Here is a 6,915-nt window from a genome sequence, read left to right on the forward strand (position 1 = left end):
CATGTTAAGGTACACCGAAGAGTGTGTTTGGATGCATGTGTATAACGTCATACGTTGCATAACATCATCTCACATTGAGCATGGGCTATCTCTAAGACAGGTTCAGCAAAGATCCCTGCATGGTACTGTGTTACAATAGCAGAGATGTAGAGATAAAGTCATTCTCTATGTGTCTGTAAAAGTTCCTTGGTTTCTTTCTCAACCCAGCCTTCCAGTGACACATTTCAGAGATATGAAGAGCTCTAATCAATAAGAGGCATGCTAAGAATGATTAAACCTACAGTAGGCTTCAATACAGGGATGAGAAAGGAATGAAAAACAAACACAGTGAACACTAAGCAGCACAAAACGAAAGTCTTTAACACTAAAACTGCTAAAACAGTTATTTGGACTGCTCATGAATGTGAAAAAAAAGTATTACTCTGCCATTTTTAAAGTCATGCCCGTTGACGTTATCCACCCAATCAATGGATCAGAGAATGAATCTAGTACTGAAAGCATAAGCTACAGCTAGCTAGCATTGCAGTGCATAAAATGTGTTTAGTAGTCGACTCAAACAGAGAGAAAGACAATAGTTTAACAGTTTTGAAAAACATTTTTTATCCAAAATGAAGGAGAAGCAGACGAGCTAAATAACGAGCCTACCAGATGAGCTAAATAGCTTCTATGCTCGCTTCGAGGCAAGTAATACTGAAACATGCATGAGAGCATCAGCTGTTCCGGACGACTGTGTGATCACACTCTCCGCAGCCGATGTGAGTAAGACCTTTAAACAGGTCATTCACCATTCAACATTCAACATTCACAAGGCCACAGAGCCAGACGGATTACCAGGATGTGTACTCCAAGCATGCGCTGACCAACTGGCAAGTGTATTCACTGACATTTTCAACCTCTCCCTGTCTGAGTCTGTAATACCAACATTTTTCAAGCAGACCACCATAGTCCCTTGCTCAAGAACACTAAGGTAACCTGCTGTCCCGACTTCCACCGAAGTCGGTTCCTCTCCTTGTTCGGGCGACGCTCGGCAGTCGGCGTCACCGGTCTTCTAGCCATCGTCGATCCACTTTTCATTTTCCATTTGTTTTGTCTTGTTTTCCTACACACCTGGTTCTCATTTCCCTCATTAAGTGTTGTGTATTTAACCCTATGTTCCCCCATGTCTTTGTGTGGAATTGTTTGTTGTAAGTGCTTGTGCACATGTTTACTGGTGCGCGTCGGGTTTTGTACCCATGTTGGTTATTTCTTGATGCCGTTGGTTTTGAAATTAAACTGCTCCGGCTATTACCTAGTTCTGCTCTCCTGCGTCTGACTTCACTGCCTTCAGTTACGCACCCCTTACAGAATTCCACACCAGTCAGCAGGAGCATGTACCCTGGTTATAGAAGTCAAGGAGCGCGTCAGAGAACACGCCGCGATGCTACAACATCTCGGCATCGCGATGGACCGCGTTGTCCAGACCATGGACCGCTGGGAGAGACAGGGAGTCCCTCCAGCGCCTCCACCAGCACAACAGGGGTTACCACTACTCGTCCCTCCTGTACCCGGTTCCAGTTGGATGTGTCTCGCCCTTCCCGGGGAGTATGATGGGACGGTGGCATGGTGCCAGGGTTTCCTACTACAGCTGGACCTATACCTGGGTACCGTTTACCCGGCTCCCTCGGGAAGGGAGAGGGTGTCCGCCCTCGTCTCGTGCCTCTCAGGGAGAGCTCTGGAGTGGGCTAACGCCGTGTGGGAAGAAGGAGATGCGGCGTTGGATGACTACATGGAGTTCACCCGCCACTTCCGGCCAGTCTTCGACCACTCGCCCGAGGGTACAGCGGCGGGTGAACGTCTTTTCCACCTGAGGCAGGGGACGAGGAGTGCCCAGGAGTTCACCCTGGAATTTCGGACCCTGGCCGCAGGAGCGGGATGGAATGACAGGGCCCTTATCGACCACTATCGTAGCAGCCTGTGCGAGGATATCGGTCAGGAGTTGGCCTGCAGGGATACTGTGCCACCCATAAGTGAGAAACCTACATGCCAAGTATAGTATGAGAATACAAAACATTGAGAATACCTGCTCTTGCCACAGACAGAATGACATCAAATATAATAACTCAGATAGAATGACTCAAAGTCTTAGATAGCAGTCATCATCAATTGTCGACAATCTACTGGCAAATCCTTTCTAATCCTTGTCAAATGAAGAAAAATAATGAAGAGAAACTATAGATAAAACGTGTCGGTGCTTGGCATTTGTACATAAAGATTACACAACAATGAATTGTTTGGAAGGAATCAGTGGCTAACTGCAAGCATAGCAAGAAACCACTAACGTTAACCTGCTATTCAATGAAGTGGCTGTTTTATTCCTAAAGTACCCATCATAAATCCAGGGAATGCCAGACTTTGATGACAAAGTTTGTTGACAAAATTTGCCCACAAAGGACCTCTACGCCACCTTCAAAAGTATGCTGCTGCAAAAATTATGTAATATGCAAGGGAGAAATGTATACTGTAGCGAAGAAAGTAATACTAAGTGTATATTGTGTAGTAAACTGTGCCTCACCCTAATAATTCGGTCTATTTTCACAAACACAGTATTGTAAACACATGTTCATGGCCGGGTGTGTGCTTGTTTGGCTACTTTTTTGTACAGCTTTGACAATGCTACTGATAGTATTTGTGGTGCTTGGCTTGCACGTACAAATTCAGCAAACACAACATTCTATAATATAATTGTGTTATTTAACGCGTCATATAGTGTTATATGACGTGTTTCTTTTTTGACACATAAAGACCCAAACGGCGTTCAATGTGGTCTATTTTCACCTCTTAGTGTTCTAACTTGGTGGTGCACAAATAGCCTATAACCTGTTTTAGAGAAATGTAATCATTGAATATTGTAAGAGCTTTCATTGTCTGTTTATATGCCCCATTTATGTATCAAATGTGTACCAAACTCACTAAAAGTGGCAGTAATAAAGCCTCTCTTGAAAAAGCCAAACCTTGACCCAGAAAATATAAAAAACTATCGGCCTATATTGAATCTTCCATTCCTCTCAAAAATTGTTGAAAAGGCTGTTGCGCAGCAACTCACTGTCTTCCTGAAGACAAACAATGTATACGAAATGCTTCAGTCTGGTTTTAGACCCCATCATAGCACTGAGACTGCACTTGTGAAGGTGGTAAATGACCTTTTAATAGCATCAGACCGAGGCTCTGCATCTGTCCTCGTGCTCCTAGACCTTAGTGCTGCTTTTGATACCATCGATCACCACATTCTTTTGGAAAGATTGGAAACCCAAATTGGTTTACACGGACAAGTTCTGGCCTGGTTTAGATCTTATCTGTCGGAAAGATATCAGTTTGTCTCTGTGGATGGTTTGTCCTCTGACAAATCAACTGTAAATGTCGGTGTTCCTCCAGGTTCCGTTTTAGGACCACTATTGTTTTCACTATATATTTTACCTCTTGGGGATGTCATTCGAAAACAAAATGTTAACTTTCACTGCTATGTGATTGACACACAACTGTACATTTCAATGAAACATGGTGAAGCCCCAAAATTGCCCTCGCTAGAAGCATGTGTTTCAGACATAAGGAAGTGGATGGCTGCAAACTTTCTACTTTTAAACTCCGACAAAACAGAGGTGCTTGTTCTAGGTCCCAAGAAACAAAGAGATCTTCTGTTGAATCTGACAATTAATCTTAATGGTTGTACAGTCGTCTCAAATAAAACTGTGAAGGACCTCAGCGTTACTCTGGACCCTGATCTCTCTTTTGAAGAACATATCAAGACTGTTTCAAGGACAGCTTATTTCCATCTACGTAACATTGCAAAAATCAGAAACTTTCTGTCCAAAAATGATGCAGAAAAATTAATCCATGCTTTTGTCACTTCTAGTTTAGACTACTGCAATGCTCTACTTTTCGGCTACCCGGATAAAGCACAAAATAAACTTCAGTTAATGCTAAATACGGCTGCTAGAATCCTGACTAGAACCAAAAAATGTGATCATGTTACTCCAGTGCTAGCCTCCCTACACTGGCTTCCTGTCAAGGCAAGGGCTGATTTCAAAGTTTTACTGCTAACCTACAAAGCATACATGGGCTTGCTCCTACCTATCTCTCTGATTTGGTCCTGCCGTACATACCTACACGTACGCTACGGTCACAAGACGCAGGCCTCCTAATTGTCCCTAGAATTTGTAAGCAAACAGCTGGAGGCAGGGCTTTCTCCTATAGAGCTCAATTTTTATGGAATGGTCTGCCTATCCATGTGATAGACGCAAACTCGGCCTCAACCTTTAAGTCTTTACTGAAGACTCATCTCTTCGGTGGGTCATATGATTGAGTGTAGTCTGGCCCAGGAGTGTGAAGGTGAACGGAAAGGCTCTGGAGCAACGAACCACCCTTTCTGTCTCTTCCTGGCCGGTTCCCCTCTTTCCACTGGGATTCTCTGCCTCTAACCCTATTACAGGGGCTGAGTCACTGGCTTACTAGGGCTCTTCCATGCTGTCCCTAGGAGGGGTGCGTCACTTGAGTGGGTTGAGTCACTGATGTGATCTTCCTGTCTGGGTTGGCGCCCCCCCTTGGGTTGTGCCGTGGCGGAGATCTTTATGGGCTATACTCGGCCTTGTCTCAGGGTGGTAAGTTGGTGGTTGAAGATATCCCTCTAGTGGTGTGGGGGCTGTGCTTTGGCAAAGTGGGTGGGGTTATATCCTTCCTGTTTGGCCCTGTCCGGGGGTGTCATCGGATGGGGCCAAAGTGTCTCCTGACCCCTCCTGTCTCAGCCTCCAGTATTTATGCTGCAGTAGTTTATGTGTCGGGGGGGCTATGGTCAGTTTGTTATATCTGGAGTACTTCTCCTGTCCTATCCGGTGTCCTGTGTGAATTTAAGTATGCTCTCTCTAATTCTCTCTTTCTCTCTTTCTTTCTCTCTCTCTCAAGGAGGACCTGAGCCCTAGGACCATGCCTCAGGACTACCTGACATGATGACTCCTTGCTGTCCCCAGTCCACCTGGCCGTGCTGCTGCTCCAGTTTCAACTGTTCTGCCTGTGATTATTATTATTTGATCATGCTGGTCATTTATGAACATTTGAACATCTTGGCCATGTTCTGTTATAATCTCCACCCGGCACAGCCAGAAGAGGACTGGCCACCCCACATAGCCTGGTTCCTCTCTAGGTTTCTTCCTAGGTTTTGGCCTTTCTAGGGAGTTTTTCCTAGCCACCGTGCTTCTACACCTGCATTGCTTGCTGTTTGGGGTTTTAGGCTGGGTTTCTGTACAGCACTTTGAGATATCAACTGATGTACGAAGGGCTATATAAATACATTTGATTTGATTTGATTTGATCCTAAAGTTCTAACTTGTACAAGGAGTACACTGTAAGAACAGCCCATGTTCTGAATTCTGTCGCTGTACATTTCAAAAGTGCTGAACAAATAGTTATATTGACTATGTCCGTCGTAGCTTGCTTATTAATGTCTTAATTTAAATTAAGTAAGGATTGTCTCTTATCTGCTTGTCGTCCCCATATGCCAAAATTTGTACATCTCAATTGTCAGTAGAAACCACATTTGTTTAAAAACCTCTACGGGATTGTTGTCCCCCCTGCGGGATGGTTGAACTAACGTAGGCTAATGCGATTAGCATGAGGTTGTAAGTAACAAAAACATTTCCCAGGACACAGACATATCTGATATGGGCAGAAAGCTTAAATTCTTGTTCATCTAACTGCACTGTCCAATTTACAGTAGCTATTACAGTGAAATAATACCATGCTATTGTTTGAAGAGAGTGTACAATTATTAACTTGAAAATGTATTACTAAACCAATTAGGCACATTTGGGTGGTCTTGATACAACATTTTGAACAGATATACAATGGTTAATTGGATCAGTCTAAAACGTTGCACATACACTGCTGCCATCTAGTAGCCAAAATTTAAATTGCAGGTTACTAAAATCCACTGTTTTTTTTTTTTGGATGATCTTTTACCAGATCTAATGTGTTATATTCTCCTACATTAATTTCACATTTCCACAAACTTCAAAGTGTTTCCTTTCAAATGGTATCAATAATGTGCATACCCTTGCTTAAGCTACAAGCCTGAGCTACAGGCAGTTAGATTTGGGTATGTCATTTTAGGCGTAAAATGAAAAAAAGGGTTGCAGCACCTTTAAACAAGCAAAACTGTGGTTGTGTAAATTCTTATATTTACTATTTGAGAGATTTAACTCTCAAGTCAATGCTTTTGGAAATTAAATACCAATTAAAAAATAGGACAATCATGTGAGTAAAATACATTTGAAAGTATTGTAAAACTCACCAGCTGTTGCAATCACTCTTCTGTTTTAACAGTAGTGACCGTGGTGTCCTAGTGTAACGGATGTGAAACGGCTAGCTAGGTAGCGGTGGTGCGCGCTAAATAGCGTTTCAAATGGTGACGTCACTTGTTCTGAGACCTTGAAGTAGTGGTTCCCCTTGCCCTGCAAGCGCCGCGGCTTTTGTGGAGCGATGGGTAACGATGCTTCGTGGGTGACTGTTGTTGATGTGTGCAGAGGGTCCCTGGTTCACGCCCGGGTATGGACGAGGGGACGGTCTAAAGTTATACTGTTACACTAAAGCTGTGCAGATATCGGTGAAAATGAATTTTCTCCCAGTAAGCCTCAAATTTCACATTAAATATATATTTTTTAAATTATGCAGTAAGATTACTACTTCACACCTGTTTCTATTTTCAAAATCTCAAGCAGCCAAATGAAAGCCTATTCATAAGTAGAGAGGTACCTTACAGTAAATGGAAGGGATTTACTGTACAGAAACGGCATTTCTGATACTCATTAGTAGTTCACCAACAGGTGTAACATGAAGATGGAGTGACTTTAATGATGCATATGGAAATATTGTACTTGTACACAATAG

The sequence above is a fragment of the Oncorhynchus mykiss genome, chromosome 5, assembly GCF_057628025.1.
Source record: "Oncorhynchus mykiss isolate SJ-2025 chromosome 5, ASM5762802v1, whole genome shotgun sequence".
NCBI lineage: Eukaryota > Metazoa > Chordata > Actinopteri > Salmoniformes > Salmonidae > Oncorhynchus > Oncorhynchus mykiss.